The following is a 22,469-nucleotide window of genomic DNA, read 5'->3' on the forward strand; positions in this document are numbered from 1 at the left end:
CCACTTAGTGTGCAGAAACTGCGCAGTTGCAGCGCTGTAAAAAACCTACCCCAACGAGAGGCGTAGAGCTTTCTGCGCCGGGGCTACAGCACTGTGGTGCCAGTGTAGACACCCGACGCGATTACAGCGCTGCAATTGGCCTCCAGGAGGTGTCCCACAATGCCTGCTCTTGCCTCTCTGGTCATCAGTTTGAACTCTACTGCCCTGCCCTCAGGTGACCAACCATCATTCCCACCCCATAAATTCCTTTGGAATTTTGAAAATCCCCTGCCTGTTTGCTCAGTGATGCATGCAGTGGTCTCAGCGCATCTTTCCAGGTGGCCATGCCTGCCCCATGCCCCAGGCAATCCCCGCTTGGAGCAATGCCACGCTGCTGGACTTCATCAGCATTTGGGGAGAGGAGGCTTTCCAGTCCCAGCTGCGCTCCAGCCATAGGAATTATGATACATACGGACAGATTTCACGATGCATGACAGAAAGGGGCCATGACCGGGACACATTGAAGTGTAGGGTAAAAGTGAAGGAGCTGCAGAACGCCTACCACAAGGCACGGGAGGCAAACCGCCACTCCGGTGCTGCGCCCACGAGCTGACGGTTCTACAAAGAGTTGGATGCAATACTCGGTGGCGACCCCACCTCCACTGCGAAGGCCACTGTGGATACTTCGATGGCTTATGTCAGTCGAGAGTGGACTGAGCCAGGAGGAGGAAATCTTGGACGAGTATGTGGAGGGGGAGTGGGACCCAGAGGCAGAGGACAACTCGGAGGTCAGAGATGCATGCAGCCAGGAGCTCTTTTCTACCCCGGAGGAAGCTAGCCAGTCACAGCTGTAGGACCTTGGTGAACACAAACAGGAGAAGGGGCCCCTGGTAAGTGGATTTGATTTTGGGAATTGCTGAAGTGAGTTGTTGGGGGCAGGAGAGTTGCAGAAAGCAGGCTTGTGTCTGTATGATGTGCGTACCACCACATGCCTAGTCTGAGTGGTGGAACAGGCTGTTGATTGACTCCCTCACTTCACGGGACTCTCCCTCAGAGATCTCCAGGAAACTCATGGAGATACTGGGCAATCCCCTGCCGCAGGTTCTTTGGCAGAGCTGCTTTGTTTCTTGCCCCATTAATGGCAACTTTCCCACACCACTGTGCCGTCACGGGGTGGGGGCACCATTGCACAACACAGGCAAGCTGCATAAGGGCCAGGGCACAAGCCGCAGTCTTGGAGAAGACCTTCCCTTGATTCCCTGCTCACCCTCAGCAGTGAGATATCTTCCATAATGATCACAGCCTGTGGAAAATGTGGGGACAGAAATGATTATCAGGCCCCTCCTACAGTGCTGGCTCTCCCTAAGGGCCACATGCCCAGTGTACAGTAGGGTCCATGAAGAGTGATTTACCCCGCCCCTGCGGCTACTCACCATTTTGGGGGTCTTGTGGCTCATGTGTGCTTGCTTGGGGTCAACCAGTTAGTGACAGGTATGTGAATAGTGGCTGTGTTTTAAATCACTGAATCAGTGTTCTGTGTGTTGCAAACAATACTGCTCTGTAAAATGTTGCATTTTGGCTTCACAGAGATGACCTTGGGAGCCCAGCCTCCCTCTTTGTTATCGGCGGCTGAACGGCTGCACAGAATTAGAAAGCAGCCATGAAGAACTAAGGAGGACTTTCTGCGTGAGGTTATGATGCACTCCACCGCCGAGAAACAGGAAATGTAGGTGTGGAGGGAGAGCGAGAAGAGGGACCGAAAGGAGAACATGGTGCACCAGAATGAAGCCACGGAGCAGCTCTCACACGTTCTGGAGCACCAAGTGGACATGCTCCAGGCGATATGAGCACTGCCAACCAAGCAGCTCCGTGCCTGACCACCCCTGCAGCCGCTGTCGCATAACTCTTTCCTATACGCCCCTTAGACACCGCCAACACACTCTTATCAACCTCCTGGCTCCAGTCTGTACCCACGGCATTCCACTCCTCCCCCATCACAGTCCAGCACTGTGGACTCCCACTACCCACTGCACTCAACACGCGTCCCTCTGCAGTTTAGCCTTGTTGAAGTACAGTACTCACTGCACTGTACTCCAAAGGAGAAGGTTGGATATGATCCCTGGACATACACAAATCTTTAACAGTCCTGGGACCCCACCTCCTCTTGGGACCTTCCCTTCCCCCAACCCCCTCAGTGCTGATGTGTTTTTTTGTTTGTCTCTCTCCTCCGGTTGTTGTTTTTAATAAAATAATTGTGTTGGTTTGAAAGCAATCTTTATGCTATTAACTGAAAGCAAACAGAGCCCTGCAAAGCAACAGCAATTATCTTAAACCTTCATATTGCATCATCTGCACCAATCACAATCACCTCCTAGCATTACAAGCACTGCACTCTCGAGCATATCAACTAATATTAGTGGCTTTCAGCTTCAAATTACTGCCTCAAGGCATCCCTGATCCTTATGGCCCCACGGTGTGACCCTCTAATAGCCCTGGTCTCTAGCTGTTCAAATTCAGCTTCCAGGCACTGAGCCTCAGCAGTCCAGCCCTGAGTGAAGCTTTCACCCTTCCCTTCACAAATATTATGGAGTGTACAGCACGTGGTTATAAGCATAGGAATATTGTCATTGGCCAGGTCCAGCTTCCCACATAGGCAGTGCCAGCGGGCCTTTAAATGGCCAAAAGTAGACTCAACAGTCATTCTGCACTTGCTCAGTCATTGTTGAACCGCTCCTTGCTGCTGTCAAGGTGCCCCGTGTATGGCTTCAAAAGCCACGGCATTAAGGTGTAGGTGGGGTCTCCCAGGATCACAATGGGCATTTCGACTTCCCCTACAGTGATCTTCTGGTCCAGGAAGAAAGTCCCTACTTGTAGGTTCCTAAACAGGCCAGTGTTTCGAAAGATGCGTGTACCTTGCACCTTTCCGGATCAGCCTGCATTAATGTCTGTGAAATGCCCACAGTGATCCACATGCGCTCTGAGAACCATAGAGAAATACCCCTTCTGATTAATGTACTCGGTGGCTAGGTGGTCTGTTGCCAGAATTGGAATATGCGTGCCATCTATTGCCCCTCCGCAGTTAGGGAAGCCCATTTGTGCAAAGCCATCCACAATGTCACACACGTTGCCCAGAGTCACGGTCTTTTGGAGCAGGATGCAATTAATGGCCCTGTACACTTCCAACAACACGAGTCCAACAGTCAACTTTCCCTCTCCGAACTGGTTAGCAACTGATTGGTAGCAGTCTGGAGTAGCCAGCTTCCACAGTGCAATCGCCACACACTTCTCCAATGGCAGGGCAGCTCTCATTCTCATGTCTTTGCGCCGCAGGGCTGAAGCGAGCTCATCACACAGTCCAAAGGATGTGGCTTTCCTCATCCGAAAGTTCTGCAGCCACCGTTCGTCATCCCAGATGTGCATCACTATGTGATCCCACTGCTTAGTGCCTGTTTCCCGAGCCCAAAAGCGGTGTTCCACTGTGGTCAGCACCTCCATGAATGCCACAAGCAATCTTGTGTCATAGCTACTATGCATGGCGAAATCAATGTCGCGCTCCTCTTGCCTTTTAGTTTAAGCAATAACTCCACTGCCACTCGTGATGTGTTAATCAGAGCGAGCAGCATACTTGTCAACAGTTGGGGTTCCATTCCTCCAGACCGAAGAGGCAGAGCACGCAGTACACAAACCATTGAATGATGGCGCCAAATGCACAGGGATGGAAGCACAGGGATTGCTGCAATGCATCATGGGGCATTGGGACAGGACCCAGGATGCCCCACAACCCCCTCTGCCTTCCTACAACTCTTAGCAGCAGAAGAGGAAGAGATGCTCTGTGGGATAGCTGCCCAGAGTGCACCACTCCGAATACCACTGCAAGTGCCACAAGTGTGAACACACTATTGCGCAGGCAGCTGACAGTGTGAACACACAACAGTGGTTTCTCTTCAGCGCTTGCTGAGCGGCACTGTAACTGCTGGTGCTATAACTCTGCCAGTGTAGACATACCCTAAGATAGCTCATGGAAAATGCAACATCTCTAGGGCAGAGAGAAGAGATTTAAAGAAGTTTGGAAAAGCAGACTTTGCTGCTGTCTCCTAGGCATTTCTCTTTTATTCGTAAGACAGCAGGACAATTTAAGGATTCATAACAGAAAACCTGAGTCGTTAATTGTACAGGCCAGAAGAAAAAGAAGCCACTGTATTACCAGAAACATCTTGAATTACTGTAATTAACACCCAGTGTACCAGGTTTCCTTTGCAGATTTAATGATTGTCAGCAGCTCCTACACCTTCTTCACATTGCATCTTTGTTCAATGCTCTAGATTTGTATATTTTCCCCTCTCCCTCCTCCTCCTTTCAAACAGAGTTGATGAAATAGTACATGTTAGCTCTCTTTCTGTAGAACTATTACAAAAGAAGCTGTTTCGTTTTGAATCCTTTATAAGCATAACAAATGTATCCTTTTATCAAGGGGGTATTTTCAGTTTCTTTCAGAATGTTGAAGTCATTACATTATGTATCTTGAAAATAAACTAATAGTAAAGTTGCCACTCATGGCAACTTTCAGCAATACAGGAAACTATGTCCTTCTCCCATTCAGACACAGTAAACATATTATATATTAGTATAATAGAGAACTACTTGTCTTCACTTTTCAGGCACTTCATGGCCTATCCCCTTCCTACCTATTATATCTAATTACCTACTGAGAATATTGAGTTCTGTCTCCTATTTGCCAATTATGCTGGTCTCAGTTGTCCATTTGCCAAATTTTCAAGCAAGCATCTTCACACATTCTCCCATGCCTGGGGAGAAAGTGTGAAGATGCTTGCTTGAAAAATTGCATAGGAGGAGCTCCTCATAGATCTGAAATGCCACCGGATCATCTTCCTTCAAATCCCTCCTTGAAACTCACCTCTGCTATGAAGCCTAAAAAAATCAACAATGGTTAGGCACTTGCTGTGCTGTGATTGGTGCTTATCACACTAATCATGATCATCTCATTGGTACCTTGTGCTCACCCCATTTGTTTGTTGTATTCACATCTTGTTTTATTCTTGGATTGTAAGTTCTTTGGGACATGAACTGTTCTTTTGTTATGTGTTTGTACAGTACCTAGCACAACTGGGGCTATGGACATTGGGAGCTGACAATACAAATAAATAATAAATTAATAATTAATAAAAAACAAAACAAAAATGGGTTTCCTTTATGGAACCTAATACCACTAGAATAACAGGAGGGAATAGTGAAAGGAGATGGAGTGCAGAAGATGACATTTTAAAGTCTAACAGCAAAGGAAGTACCGACAGAATAAATTAACGTCACTCAAGGAAAACCCCTGAAAAGGGAAGGATTTGTGTACCAACACTGTAAATGTGTTCTTTAAACTATCTTTAAGCGAGACATTAGTTACCCAGGCTCTCAGATGCTCTCCAGAGTGGAAAACAAACAAACAAAAAATCCCATTGCCTGAGTGGATGCACTAAATGTGATGTAGCTGTAGGTGAACTCAGTCACCTCTGAGCTCAATATGTCAGAGATCCAAGTCTTCAATCACATGTTCCAAAGAGACAGCACATCATACAGCTAACAAACAGCTTCCTCACTCAACCAAAGGAATATAAGCAACTGTATTCAATCAGCATAGACCAGCATTTTTTCTAGCTGGAGCTAATTCCATTCCTACTAGAAATGTCATTCACTGGCTATAGTCAAACCAGACATCCTAAAAAATGAGGAGGTAAGAGTCATATGTTTTGGATATATGGAATTAGTGGTAAATCTATAATGCAGTGTAAAAAGAGTTTACAAAGTTCATGTTGAAATGTAAGTAAAAGTCAGCAGGTGTCCTTTGTGCAGTGTGCTTGATAATCGCTAGAGTCCATTCCTTCCTGGTCTGAGTAACAAAAAGAAATAGCAGGCTATGGAGTTCTGGATAATGTAAGACTGGCCAAGCATGTCCACATACAGTCTGGCAGGAAAAAGCAGGACTAAATGAGACTCTGTCTCATGCAATCACTGCTTCACATCAGGGGAACTTCACTTTCATGCAAAAGAGGCTGGACTATAATCTTCCAAACTGGTCACTTTGGACTAGTTGGGGAAGGAGCGTATGTGTCGAGGGGATAGTCAAAGCTTTTAAGATGTTGTTCCAGATCAAAAGAGTGGTGTACACAAGAGATGGCATACAACTGGAAGGGAAAGATAGCTCTTAGTGGATTTGTTGATACCACAGAGATCATACTTGGAAAAATCAGTGGAGCTAGCGATTTAGAGTGTCAGTGAACAATTTGATGGCATCCACTTTAATTCTTCCAGGAACTCTCATCACCCTTCAAACAGGGCCGGCGCAACCCATTAGGTGACCTAGGCGGTTGCCTAGGGCACTGCGATTTGGGGGGCGGCGACCGCGGTGGTATTTCAGCAGCAGGACCTTCCGCCACCTCTGTGGGGGGGTGGCATTTCGGGGCGGGACCTTCTGCCGCCTAGGGCAGCGGAAAAGCTGGCGGCGCTCCTGCCTTCAAATGTATTTCTTTGAATAGTGACGGCGGAAATGTTACATTGCACTTCCACGTTTATTGTCTCGGTGATTTCCGCTGAAATATAGTCAGCTTTCAAGTAAAGAGATGTTTTTATCTAACTGCCAGTCCTGCAAGATCAGCTTGAGCTCTGTGAGCTGAACAAGATTATCTTCTTCTTATGCAATATCATCAATAAAAGTTTTCATGACAAATTAGGCCTATAGATCACTGCATCTCCACTGCCATCAAATTATGCAGTCAGTGACAACACAGCAAGCTTTCAGTCCGTTTGCTCTGGAATCTAGTAATCACTTCTGTTGATGGTGCACAAGAGGGACTAGATAGACTACAATTATGTTAGTCACTAAAGTAAGCAGATACGACTCTGACTATACCCAAAGAACCGAGCTGTTTTATAAAAGGTGCCATTTTTACATAGTCAGTCACAATGTAGATTCACAGTTTAGAAATTTGGCCTGTGCCCAGTCCTCTGGATCCTTGACTCTGCACTACCTTACTTTACTTCATCATAACAGTATAATAGTATCATGTCCTCAGGTGGCATTTTTCAGCTTATAAATACAAACATCAGTGCAAATTTTCATGACACATCATTTCTGCCTTTTTAACAGTGAACATCAAACACAATTGCCATCATTCAGTCCTTCTTGTAGTTCAATTCTATGCTTCCTATTTTGTAGCTGTTTTCAACTCAAGTGGGGCAAGGTGCCAAATGTAATTAGGGGCCATTGTGACTCAGAAAAAAAAAATATTTATTGGGTGAGGTACTGACTTTGGGCAAGTCATTTCAAAACTCTGTGCCTCAGTTATCCATCTGTAACATGGGCATAATGATGCTTACTCACCTTTGTGAAGTGCTTGGAAATCTATAGATGAAAAGTGATATGAACCCAAATTATTAGTGATTATTATTACTCATGGGGCAAAGGTAATCTCCAGACTGTCCATGTTATCCTAGCTTACTGCACCTTGTTTGCCATATACTAATTTTAGAATACTAAATAGATACATTTCCAAGAAACGTTGATTTATTTGTCTTTACATCCAATAATGAAGGTGAAATTATAGGAGAAAATGAGCTGAGGAGAGCAATTTCTTCCCATTACATCATGAAGAATAGAGCTAGGCAAAATGTCCACACATAAATGCCCCCCCCCCTCGAGTTTCTAATACATTAGTGTGATGGACATGCAGCTGCTATGAATACTGTATGTGACCTACTTAGTGAAACAGTTACTGAACTACTATATTGGGTTCTTGGGCTTGCTTATGTGAATGTATTGGTTTGGTTTCCTAGGGGGCTACTGGAAAAACAAGGAGGAAGGCAGCAAACAGCTGTAGATAATCAACCTTCCAACAAACACTTGGGCAATTACAAGACAATGGCTGAGCTATAAGTGGTAAAGATGCTATTTCCAGGCTCCAACCCAAAGTTACTCAGTTCTTTTGCAAAGGCTGGGAGCGTAGCGATCAAAGGGAGCCACAATGGTTAAAAAGACTCTTGGGAGAGTTGTCAATATGCTGTTTCTGAGGGGAACAGGCTGATCCTGACACAAGTCCTGATGGAGTGTGTGAAGCAGCCGGAGTATCCGCAGCCTTCCAAGGAATGGTAAACGTGAGGAAAACAGGCATTCATATAGACTGCTTATTGTTGTAAGATCTTTTTTTTCTGAAATGCTTTGGTTCTAAATAAACCATACTTTGCTTTCAGAAGGCTGTCTGGACACCCAAGGAACAGACTTGTAGATATTAAATGTAAGTTGAACCTGCTGAGGTAATCACAGTTAGTATCAAGCAACTGCAGCACAAGGCCTGGTCTGAGAACGGGAGAATCGTGTGATCCCATCCTGATGGAGGTGATAGCTTGAGGCCTGAGATGGAAGAAGGGGTGCATTCAGAAGGGTCAGGGGTGCAGTTAGCCCAGTAACTTTGTCTATAAGCACAACACTTCTTAAGCTTCCCTAGAAAAGTGCTTGCTGTTCCACAGCCTGGTATTTCTATTGAAATCTATTAACCCATTTTTACTTTTTACATAATATGGCTGTAAATTATACATACAGTGCTTAATGGAGGTGTTAAAGTAAAGCAAGTCACCACATAAGATAAGAAGCAGGCCTCCCAACCAGCAATCTGGGCTACTTTAGTGTGTTCAAACCATAGTAATTTAACAAAACTCTAAAAGCCATATCCTGTGCCCCATACACAAGCCTTAAAAATAGCAGGGACACATGTCCAGCATTACTACTAGGAGAAGATTTAACTGCATAATAAAGGCAGAATTATTAGTGCACAGTTCCCACATCCCATAAAGACTCAAGCAACCGTACTGCTGACGCTGCACGCTTTTCCTAAAGCGATTACTATTGTAATCCAAAATATTATACTACCCAGGCTATCTTATATTTGAGCTCATCAGATCCAACATTCTGCAAATAATCTCCAGCAGCTTTAGCTAGTGTTTACATAAGCTGGTCAGGATGGCTGTTTGAGCAATGACGACCATGTCTTTTCTATGCACAAAATGAACTACACCAAAAATATGTACTTACAAGAGCAATAACAGCATATATGGAAAATATATTACAAATGAAAAGCTCTTCTCTAGGAGAAGCATGCTCTATATTCACCGTTTTACACAGTCAAGCTCTTTGTAGAATATTCCCCCCCACACTGTTTCAATATATAATGACCTCTTTGCAGCTTAAAACCAAAATCCGTTTCCCTCCCCACATATTCTACTCCATCGCACACACATACAGTGATTTGTTTCGAAAGCTGTTCATGAGTATTGGTCTGTTAGTATTGATTTCTTTTTTAATAGAACATAAAGTCATGCAAGCATTTGGGAGCTCTTTTGGGGTGTGGAGGGAAGAAACTGAAAGAATGACAAAGACTTTGCAATTCAACTGGACAAAAGAGTAGGGTAAATTTTTGGCCTGCCAAACATATGCCTTTAATTTTAATATTTCTTTTTGTTTTCCCAGTATTCACATGCAAACTTGAAAGCATTTTGCCTATGACAGCTGCTTGTCATTCACCTATAACACTCAAAGTGTAAATGTAAATTGATCACTCAATATTACAGATGTGCAAAGATTTGATTTTTGATGGTTTAAAAATGGTGAGAGCTTTTTTGCAATACTCTGTCTTAAAGAACATGATCCTGCAACAGCATATGTGCAGAGTATTGCATGTACTAGTAAGAATATAAAATAAATAGAAATTATCAGGATAGAGAGCACAAGGAAACCTGATCCTGCATTAATGAGAGTCATGCTGCTACACAACCACCACGTTACTCCTGCTTAGTAGCAGAAGAAAGGCTAAAACATGGAACAGATACTGAAGGGCCTCTTTTAAAGGCTGAAGATCACACCTGAGCTCATGTCTCCTTAGACACATTTATTCTCGCCCCGCTCCCACTCATTTTAACCACTGCTTGTATGAGATCAGACAGCAAGTGTGTAACTGTTGTGAATTATTTCCACTGAGGATGGAAGACTATGTCTAATGCTTACCCTTACTTGAGCTCATGCAGTCTCTGTGAGCAGCCTTCCACTCCCAACTGCGCACCACAGGATAGAGGCCAAAGTGTGCTTATACACTTCCTGTCCTCAAAGGAAAATGTCTTCCTGCTCAAGCTGTCTGAGTTTCATATTCTTTATGTAACACTGAAAACAGAATTCTGTGCCCTGCCTAATCATCAGGGGAGAAGAGGACCATAGTACAATGTAAGTCCTTGACAGAAAACTAGTTGACAATAAGCAACTTTAATATTCATGACTCATGCCACTAAATAATGCTTGTGGCCCACATGCTTCAAGTACAATCCTGTTTAACTCCTCCTCTAAACTGTTTAGTCTCTGAACAACAACATTACAATCACTCAGACTAATAAGAAGGATAAATATTGCAGCAATCTCTGGGTTATAGAGATGTCAGAAACAGTAATGTGTTTGTAAGGTTCTTTATTATTTCATGCTCTACTGAGAACAGTTTAGAATCTAAGGGGTTCATTCTAGAGGTACACACAAATCAAAACCCCACAACCAAACACACCCACACTTTGGAGAAATTTATATCTGGATCTGAACTTTCATATTAAGCATAAATATCAAAGAGAGACTAAACTCCAACCCCCATTTATAGGAATGTATTAACCATACATGGAAAAGAATTAAAAATTAAATATTGAATAAGCAGTAAATTGTTAGAAATAAATAAGATTATTTAAAATTATGATATGGACTTAGAAAAGTTACTTGCTAATAACGTTTGAATGGAAAAGATATCGTATTCTGCCATAAGCAAGTCACATTTGCTGCTCATGTTGCTTGGCAATTATGTTTCATATCATTCACCTCATGTGAACATTTATTCGTACATGGTAGAAACTTAACAAAGCCTCAGTTCGGTCTCCTTTTTGCACCCACAATTTTGGAAGTGAAAGAAGAAGAGAGCCTGGGATTAAAACATTTGACACCTAGTACTGACCAGACAGAAATCTTTGTTGTTATCAGGGGTGCTGGAACTAGGGGTGCTGGGGATGCAGTAGAATCCCTGACTTGAAGTGGTTTTCATCATATATGAGATTTACAATTTTGTTCAATGGCTCTCAGTCTCCCTACTATAAAAATTGTTCCAGTGCCACTAGTTGTTATCATTAAAGTTGCTGTAAAAAATATACATATAAAAATGTTAGAATTAATTTGGAACAAACATTACCAGGTGTGGAAATCATTAGTTAAAGTGAAGACATTAATACCTTTGCAGATCATAAATTCCCTTTAAAAAGCAGATGTGAAAATTCTCTTTATACATTGTAACAACCTTAACTCTGACCTGTAATACACAGTTACCAAAAGTAGCACTTCACTTTTCAAGTTTTACAAACTTAAGTTAAAATGACTTAAAGGTACACAGCACTGAAGTATATACAATAACTATAAACTGACTTTCATCAAGCTATCTAAATTATACATTTTGTGGTTTATTTCTCTTTCTGCACATATTGCAGAATATTGAATTATTTACACAATATATTAAAAACAATAAAAACAAACAAACAATTTTTTTGGATCTCATACTGATATACATCAGGGACATGTCTTTATTTAGCAAGAATTATAATATGTAGAAAATATAATATATATAAAATACCATAACACTTGCCTTATTCATTATCCACCACATTTCCCTTATTCATTACATTACTGATTACTTATGCCATACGCTATTTATTAGAAAGTATTTGCACTACCGTATATAATTAAAAAATGAGGAAGGGGTCAGGGTTAAGATTACTGAAATATCTAATGTGAATTCCCTCATCTATATTTTAAAGAAGATATATGGACTGTAAGAGCATTAAAATCATTATCTACATTACCTTAACTGATTATTGCCATAGTTTTTATTGCTTAGGTTTTATTAAGGTATGTATGTTTTCTCAAAGTTATATTACATACTGTAAAGTAATTAAGTAATTTTGGGGGGAATTTCCTTTTATTTATTAAAAAATACAAGGAACATTAAGAATACAAATGAGGCCAGCATTAGCCTATGAAGAACAGGGAGCACTGGATCTTCTGGACATCTAATTTGCTGTACATAACAGTCCTCAACGATTTATAGAGTACTTCAGGGACCACTAAGTAGGGAATGTGGATCAGGAACCACAGACTTGGGAATGGTCTTGGTGAGAGAAGTGAAAGCATGGACGCAGGGAAGAATAGTCCCCATTTACCATATAGCCTTCCCCTCCCTCCCCAAATAAGATCAACTTTTTCTCCTAATCCAGACATGCTCGCATTTCCTGGTACACATCCCTTTGCTCTTCTGGTATCTTAGTGAAGCTAGATGCCTTCTGCCCTTATTGAAAAATGATATAACCAAGCAACTAAGGATATTTTGCTAATTACATCATTTTCTGACTTATGTAAGATGTCTCAGGGCAAAATTTGGCCCAGTTGATTGTTACTACTATCTACTTTGATTAACTACAGTATTTTTTTGAACCACAGGGTATGATGCAATTTTAAAAACATTGTAGTAAGCTAAATATACTGTATATTTGCAATCCTGAAATGCCATTAATTAATGCAGCTTTTCATGCTAATATTTTACTGCTTTAGGCTCCTTGCCAAAATAGCTAACTACAATGCTCAAGGAAAAGTTTAGAAGGAAGAATTCATGAGCATAGTTCATGTCTTTACTTTAGTAATGAGCATGATTCAGTAGCAAAAACTTTCTTCAAACCTGAGCTGTCGTCTTGTTTTCCCCTTTTGATAGAACAAGAAATTTCAAAGCTAAATTAACCCTCTGCTGAAAGTTCACTAATGTGAGGGAGGATGTGAGTCACTGGTGGGCCAGATTCAGGTCTTATTTGCACGTGAGTAAATCAGGAGTAACTTTAAGTGCATTTACCAGTGCAACAGAGATCAAAATTTGGCCCACATTGTCTTGGAATCTTATACAAATACTATTGAAATTAATGGAAAGAACTTCCATTGATTTTCATTGGGATTTGGATTAGACCCTGCATTAACTGTCCAGTATCATATACGCACAGCAAAACTTCCACAAAGCAAAACTGTCACAGCTAAAGCAACACAACAACAAATAAACAATAACAAAGATTTCAGGCTGACAGAAAGTTTTTCTGAAATCAGCCAGACTTCCCACTTTATATCTACTCTCATGATTTTCTCTATTTGGTCATATTTTTTATCATTATCTATAGATTTTCAATTTGACATTTTTATTTAATTTCACTGTACCTTCTTTTCAAAGGTAGTAAATCAGCCAGAGAAAGCTCATGGATTTGCATCTGTTCCAAAGTCTACTTTCTGGCTATCTAACAACTTACCAATTTAATTTGATATCTTTTAACTCACTGGGTAATATACAGTCTAAGTAAAACTCCAAGTTGAGGTATATCAGGGATATATTTGGCCCAACATGATTAATATTTTCCATTTATTCTTCATGCGAGCACCTCATATTACCAAGGAATGGAAGAAGAAAAAAGTTTGAACTCACCAATTGCATCGGTTTTTATTCTGAGTTGACTATCAGACATTTTTATGCAAATAAATATAAAGCCTAAATACAGAATAGTATTCTTTCTACTACTCTGCTTACTGGCTACTGCACCTATGTTGCTGCAAAACTGGAATCTTAACAGACTGCATTAGCAAGATTAAATGAAAGAAGTGTTAAAGGCCTAGACTGTTCCATTTCATTAAGAAAGGGTGAGAGACTGCGTGAGGGAATGAGGGATGGAAAAAGTACTCTTTTGATACCATCTTTATGTAGAATGAAAAATCCTGTTTCTTATTTACCTGCATTTTTTAAAAACTAATGTAGAAAGATATGTAGACAAATCTCAGCCTCCTCCTAATATCAGAAATCATTCATTCAGTCTGATAGGTACAGAGGACTAGATTTGAATGGCATGTTGCAGATGCCATATTAATACATATAATAAAACCATCATGTAAAATAATGCACCCCTACCTGTGTTTGAAGCTAAAAGGTTAATTTGCCACTTCTGTTGCTCTCCATCTATTGCATTTGGACCCCATGATATGTCACATACATTTTACTTTGAAAATTTGAATGAGTTTGATACAATTGTTGAGGAATTTAAAAGAGAAATTGACAAATGGGAAAACATTAAGAGGAGTTCCAAAAGTTTATCAAAATAAGGAAAAATATAGAAAGTTAAGGGAAAATATGGGGAAAAAATGCCTAAGAACATGTCATCCTGTTAAATGTTTTTCTCAGTGATGATTTAGCCTATGGGAAGTTAGAGTCCCTAATAAAAAACAGTGTTTTTATTGTATATTATTTTTATCATTGCATTGAGCAACAGCAGTGAGTTAATTACCAATAATAACTAATTTAAATCTACACTAACAGCCTCTGGATATTTTTCATGTGATCTTGCTTAGATTCAGTCACACAGGCTACTTTTTATACTGTAGGTTATAATCCTAAATAAGCAGCAGCTTCATTTCTTATTCCAAAACACTGGGCATATGGCATTTCAGATGAATAAAAAAACCCCAAGAGGCAGTCTTGCATACTAAAAGAACAGGGATAGCCCTAGCTCTATTATTTCATAAAATGCAAGCCTTTGATCTTGCAGGGCATAATTTTTCCTGATTTGATAAATAATTGGTGTATAATTTCCCTCCTGTTGCAACAGCATTTCATTCTGCTGAAAGAGTGATCACAGAAGATTTCTAAGGCTCACTGTTTCATATTAAACCCACCATGTTTTTCCCATATAAGTACATGGATCAAAGAAATGGCCAAAAGAAATCAACAACATATAAGCTGTTCTCATTTTTTCCTCTCTAATTTGTGTCAGTAAGAATGGGTTCTGCGTAAGTCATAAGGAAATCAATAGATTGTTACCCAATATTACACAGAATTTAACTTCCAATTGGTGCAGAGTTTCAATTACTGATATGCAAGATTTCAAATCCACTTATCCATCTCTTGTGTACTCAGAAGTCCCATTGGTTTCAATGGGAATTTTCAGTGGGCAAGGAATGCAGGATCTATTTATACAATATTTACAGGAAGAGTAACTTCTAGATTTCAGTGGGCATCAGTGAAGGCAGAATCTGGCCCCAAATATTTATAGTCAACTTGAATTTGGTAATGATGTTCTATTTCTAGAAAAGTTGGCAACACTTGAACCACAGCTTTTTAAAATAAATATACGGCTATAACATTATTTCAAGTTCATAGAAAGATGAAACTACAGGAGGTAACATTTCCGGAAATGAATTATTCTATTATTCCTGAACATGTACGTTGAGGACACCATTATAGAAGCTCAACAAATATGGATTGGCCCACTGGAACTCCAATCCTCTTAGTACAGAGGTATATGAGCTCAGGAATCCCTGAAGTTCCACTGCTACCTGCATTTTGAGCTGAAAAAGTTGTGTACTTGCCTAAATGATCAAACTATTGCACAATAGTTATTGCATGAATGTCAAGGACTCAGGCATCTTTTACACATCATGACACAAGGGAGCCAAGAAAAATACATTTTTGGATGTTTGTGAAAAAAAATTGCCCATGTGCAGTATTTCCAGGTTGGCAGTGAAGATGAAGTAGTATTGTTCAATGAAGGAGAAAAAGGTATTCTTTTATGTGAAAACTTCTCTGAAAAAGGGCAAGGAATTAAAATGAAGAGTGCTTTTCATATGTTTCACGTCATTTTATATCAGTTGCTCTATGCTTAATCACTTAAAACTGTGGAACATAATCTTATCTATGAATGCCCTTTCAGTTGTTCTTGCACCATGATTTGCTCTGTATTTTCTCTAATATATGGAGGTAAATATACAAGTTTGGACTGGGAGGGGGAAGAGAGAGAGAGAGAATAAAAAGTTGACGTATATTCACCAGTAGTTGAAAAAGAAAATAAACTACAAGAACAACCAACAGTATAGTATACTGGTTGGAAATATAATGATAGCAGCTATTATATCATAATACAAATTTGATCCTCAAAAGTCATAGGTATTAAAAGAGAGAATCTATCAGGTACTCCAGGTTTTGATGAGATTGCAGATTTTGAAAGCAATGTGAAGGTACAGTAAAATCTTTATATTTATATCTATTCCACATGTAGGTGACTTAAATTCTATAAAATTAGCTTTACACTTTATTTTTCTCATAACTAGTCAGTAAGACTTGTGCACAAATCGCATGAGGGACTCACAGGCTAATTATTACATGATCAGTGTAGAGCAAAGGAGAGTGAACTCTTGATCCCATGATAGCCTCCCTGCCTCCAGAAGTAAATATCAATGTTTTGAGTGATAAAAATGTAGGGCTGGATTTAAAGGCAAAAATCAAACAAATATACAGTTTGAAATAGATCTGATTAAATCTTGTGACAAAGGACCTGATCCTCCAAAGGGCTGAGTGGAAACGGAGGGTGTTGTTCATGCTCTGGTGTGCTGATTCCAAACTATGGTGTCTCCTGCAATCCTGAATACGTTTTTATAACTTAAAACATTTCAGTTGTTCTAAGTGAGATGGTTCATCTTAACTAAGGCCAATCTGGCCTACGCTTTAGAGACAGCTGTAAATGGTGAGATTAAAGAAGAGTAGCAGCTTGCATTTATTTCTATCCACCCACCCCTATCAGTGCACCAATATTTTAAGATCAAGTCCCAAATGTATCCAGAGTGGAACTTTTTTCTCAAAATATATTTCTTCTATTTTATGAAAATACATCCGACTCTTTTAGGAGAAGGAGGGTTGAAAAAGTATAACTACCCATAAGAATAAATTCTATATGGCCAGATCCTGACTTGATGTAAACTGGCATAATTCCACTGAAGTGAATGGAGTTGTGCCAGTTTACACTATCTTCTCAATTATTCTACATCAGTCATTATAGTAGTCTAAAGAAAAGACTAGAACTTTGTAAAAGGAGGTGCAGCTGACTGCAGAACTCTTCTTTTGAAAGCTGCAGGTGCTGTAACCCCCCTGGTTTTACTGACAGTGCCATAGGAAATTGAGCAACAGCTTCTAGGTTGTGGCCCTGCACAATTTCAAAGAAGAAGCTTCTGCTCTTTCATTGTAGGAAGTAGGTATTGTCCTTGGGGAATGTGATCAGATGAACCTGCAGGCTTGCTCTTTTTTGCTTTATATACTTCAGCCATGCATGCTCTGATCCACCTTGCAAATATCTTTTTGGATGCTGGGCTTCCTCCCTTGTGCGTACAGAATACAAAGAATAGTCTCTCTGCCATTCTGAAGTTTGTGATCTGTAAATCTAAGTCTCCATGGCCTTGGGACATTTCAACAATATGAATTAAATTCTGTTCGCAGGCTTAAAATACAGAAATTGTGACACTGCCTCCTGGTTTCAATGAAAATCAATACAAACGTATACAGAATGAATACAGGCACTTTCATTGGGACTACTATATATGGGGGATCACAACAAAAGGGTGAGCACAAGACATTGCCAACAGTTCTCTCTTGGACCTTGTGAAAATAAACCCTCTAGAACAGTGGGGGGCGGGAGGGAGGGAGGAAGAGAGAGAGATAAAAGGTCTATTGGTCCATTGAGCAGTGCATTTAAGTTCAAAGAATTCAAAGATGATAACAGAGCCTTTGCCTTTATGAGGAGAAAGGAAGTGTCTCTGAAGAATCTTACAACATTAGGGTAAGAAAAGAGACTTTCCCCTTCAATATGACTTCTAATAGCACAGAAAACCACCATGTTAAGAACACTGTGAGCTAGAGAGTTATCCATACCAAAGAAGAAGAAAATCAAGGACATGTAGAAAACAGTATCTTCTAAACTGAACCAGTTGAAAAAGCTGACCTCAGATTTTTAGTATGCTCTATTATTAGACTTTCTGCTGGTAACTTGCAATGTCTAGATAACCTTTCTGCCTCACTGCTTCCATTTCACTTTCCAAGCAGTGAGTGACAGGCTGCTCTTGGTAAAAATCTGTTTCCTGAAAAATTATCTCAGGCCTCCTGGAAACCTCTAAAGGAACATTTATGGCCAAGTCCACCAATTCAGGAAACCTCACCCCCTTTTACAATATGGAAATATTTTTCATTCAACACATAATTAGACTGTGGAACTCATTTCCACCAGAAGTTAATGAGGTCAAGAACTTAGCAAGATTCAAAAAGGGATTGGACAATTATATGGATAACAAGAATATCCAGTGTGACTATAATTAATCATCATAATTTTTTTGGAAGAGATACCAAACCTCATGCTTTAAGCCAATCTCTAGCTATTAGAGACCAGGATGAGACTTAATGTGGGGGAAGATTATCCCATATCTGCCCACTGTTGAGTTCTTATACCTTCCTCTGAAGCATCTGCTATTGGCTACTGTCAAAGACAGGCTGCTAGACTACATAAACCTTGCATCTGATCCAGTCTGGCAATTCTTATGTTCCTGTGGAATCAGTAAATTTTCCCAGCCATGGAGTTGCATTTTTCTAATATCTTTGCAATCATTAGTAATGAGGAAATACACATAACAGAGATCTGATTGACTTCTAAAGAACAGCACACGTTGGTACTCTCTGACAGTCTCTATAACAGTGAAATGATTGGAGATCTTCTGGTTGTGACTGGAGAGCTGTAACTGGAATTCTTGTTAGGTTTAACCTCAATGTAGCACTCACTCCCACTCTGTCATGGGTACACAGGAAATTATAGTTCTGAAAATGAGTTAACCTAGGAAAGTAGAATCCACATTTGGACATGTTCCAATGTATTTGGTACATCAGACATTTGCCAGCTTATGTCCTGAGTTCCACTTTTAAGTTATTGGTGATCACTTAGATATTTTTGACCACAGTGAGGTTGGCCAATAAACTCTTTCTTTTTCATGAATCACCTTCTGAAAACCAGGAAAGCTTTGAAGGCTGCTTTCATGTCTAACATATCAATCCATATTATTCTCTTATGGTCTGATGTTCTGAGCACGTATTATGTAGCTTGGCTACCAAGCAGAGGATGTCTTTGCTTTTACAGGATAAAATCAATTAGAATTGCAGATCCTGGGCTTTGGTAAGTTGCAGAAGGGAAGCAGTCACAGTGGCCTCATGTAAAGCCTTATAATATAATTTCCATAAAATCAAGACATACTGTTTAGTATGGGGCATCACCATCCATCTGTGCCTGTAAGGGAAATAAGTTAGTCATTTTTTCTATTCTTGTCCTCTGGGTTGGGAGGACACCTTCACAATTAGGATATATGTGAATGCCTCCTTTTCCCAAATAAATGTCAGAGGGTTATCTTGATCTGTCTAAAGATTCTGGGGATGGATATCTGAAAAGCAGGGCCTCCATTGTGCCTCCACTATAAACTCCAGCTTTCTGGAATAGCAGAACTATCAACTCTTGACACATGGGCGGATACCGAGAACTTGGTCTGATCTGCCAAGGAAGTTCGTAAGTGATCAGGGCTTGAGAAGACTGTAAAAGTGTCCAACAAGAAAATGCTACTGATGACTCTTGGCAATAAAAAAAGGGAAAGTGGTATAATCTAAACTGCTTGTACGCTACTAACAGGTCCAACCACTTGAACTGTAGAGCTAGCAATCCAACAAACTGCCTTGAATTGCTGAAGGCAGTCACTGGGACTGGGTGATCTGCCAGGAAGAGCAGTATGTTTGCCTCAAGCTGCAGAGAAACGCATAGCAAAACTAGAAGGTTTAGACTAATTTGGGAATAAAGCAAGTATCTCAGTGAAACATGTATGCAAGAATGTGTTAATATGAAATGTAGGCCTTAATGTAACTTATAGTTCCATATTTTACATTATATCTCAGGGGTTCTCAAACTGGGGGTCGGGACCCCTCAGGGGGTCACAAGGTTCTTACATGTGGGGTCGCGAGCTGTCAGCCTCCACCCCAAACCCCACTTTGCCTCCAACATTTATAATGGTGTTAAATATATAAAAAAATCATTTTTAATTGATGGGGGGGTGGGTCGCACTCAGAGGCTTGCTATGTGAAAGGGGTCACCAGTAAAAAAGTTTGAGAATCACTGTTATATCTGATCTGAAACCTCATCACTGTGTTCAAATATTTCCATTGTGAAGTAAAATTACTGCACTCTGGCTCCTAAATAAAGTCAATTATAAACTTCCCGAATTACATGCAATTTAGTAAAGCATGCACACAGAAAGCCTTATAAGTCTTATCTATCAATGAACAGTGCTTGCCATTACAAAGTCAACATAACCCCGTGATACTATATAGGTGAGTCAGAGAAATTTCTATTTCCCATTAAAGTATAGGGCAATACTGTGGGTGAATATTACCTAGTTAGCAGTGGCCACTGGGTGCTGATTGTATTTATAAGAAATACCTCTCTGTCTGCTAAATGTGTGAAATGAGAGATACAACAAAATTATTTAAGTTGGCGTCTTGAAACAATGTGGACATTATTCTATTTGCATGAATTACATTTTCTATAAGAATGTATTCAATGTAAAGGGTGCAAAAGGGAGGGGGAATCCTGTGCCTTATATTAAAGGTGCTTTTTGACAATATGTTAATTCTCAAGCTAGCTGTCAAAAATAGGAACACTGGCTGCCACATTGCAAGGTCAGCTGCAAAGAAAGCATCAGTACTGGGTTTCTAATCTTGACTCTTGTGCTCATTAATAATACAAAATACATCAAACCTTTCTAAAACAACAAGGCCAGAACTTTGCGTTAACTGCTGTGTCAGGACTTATTTGCACTCCCAAAGATGAGGACTGTGCTTTTTGACAAAAAGAGTGCATCCATGTTTAAGTCGTTCTTCTAAACACCCACACAGGCTTCTGTTTCAGAATGCAGCACGTAAATAATACATGCTGAGGTCAGTATTTTTAAATAAGAAAAACAATTAAAAGGTCTCTACTGTTGTCTGAGAAATAAACTTAATTTCTTGGGAACTAGAAACAATCATAATAATGTGCTATTATTGTAGTGTTCTCATCTGACAGGATCTCAGAACATTTCACAAAATATATATCCTCTGGCACTAGTCATTAGAGCTTGGTGAAATTTTTCATCTGAAACTTTTTTTTGCTGAAAGATGCAGGTTCTGGTCGACCAAAACATTTTGTAGATTCATGTCAATTTTGGCAAATTATTTCAATCAAAACAAAGAAAAAAATTCAGAAATGTTGAAACAAATCAAATTTTTATCAGAACAAGTCAGCTTTTCAGGCTAGATTCACAAGGCAAGTTAGGTGGCATTTGCAAAATGGGAGTTGAATCCCCTCTTCACAGCAGGGATTTGGACCTGGGCGTTTCACATCCCAGGAGAATGTCATAAGTACTTGGCCAATGGATATAGGGGCAGAAGAGGGATGCACCACCTTCTGGACCTCCTAGTTTTCATTAATCTAGACCTTCATTTCCTTTTACTTTTTTAAAGGTTAAAAATACCCCAAATAATTTTTTTCAACTTTTTCAATTCACTGAAAATTCCAAAATTGTTGGTTTCAGTTCAACCTGAACCAATTCCCCCCTCCTCCCCCCATTTTTCTGGAATTGACAGAAACCCCCAAAATTATTTATTTGCACAACTCTCTTGACCACAGATGTCCTTGTGCAGTGCACAGGAAGGCATGAAAGGGAGTTGTGCTCCAATGCCAGTGTGAGCGGATGCTATGTATAGGCTGAAATAAGGTTAAGCACTAGTCCAGATCCACAAAGATATTTAGACTCCTTTCTTCTATTGAAATCAATGGAAGTTCAGAGCCTAAATACCTCTGTGCATCTGGGACTAAATGTAGTCCTCCACACTGAGAAGAAGTAAGCTCCCTCTATTCTCAACAGCCCATGGTATAAAACAGGTGATGTCTATATGAAGGCAGAAGGGCTTGTGTGAAGATACATAAGCTTATGTGTGATCCTCAGCACACCAATAAGGAATATAGCTACAGTAGGGAACTATATCTGACCTTACTTCTATTACTAAAAAAGAAAAACTTATCAGCTGTGCTGCAGCTCTCTCATTAATGTAAGATCTGTTTTCTCTGTGCTTCTTCTGTTCATCATTTTATAGCTTGCACTTATATGTGCAACAGTCTGACCCTACTGAACTGTACATGATCAAGCCCTTATATATTACAAAATACATAATCACTTCAGCCATTGCTGAAAAGCAGCCACTTCTCAAGAGGAGAATGGGGATTGTTTAATAGTACACAGCAAAACACAACACAAACAGTCTAGGACAGAAAGAGAAGAAACATACCATATCCAATTGCATCTGCCAGGGGAATTTAAATAGGCCAAATGTAATTATTTAAACTGGAATCTGACTAGCACACTGGAGCTAACAACCATCCCCTTATAAAAAGTGCTGTGTGTCTTTCATGAATAAAAATGGTCAAGATTTTTTCTCCCTCTTTCTCTTTCAAAA

The sequence above is a fragment of the Terrapene carolina genome, unplaced genomic scaffold, assembly GCF_002925995.2.
Source record: "Terrapene carolina triunguis isolate 2854851 unplaced genomic scaffold, T_m_triunguis-2.0 Scaffold113, whole genome shotgun sequence".
NCBI classification, from domain to species: domain Eukaryota; kingdom Metazoa; phylum Chordata; order Testudines; family Emydidae; genus Terrapene; species Terrapene triunguis.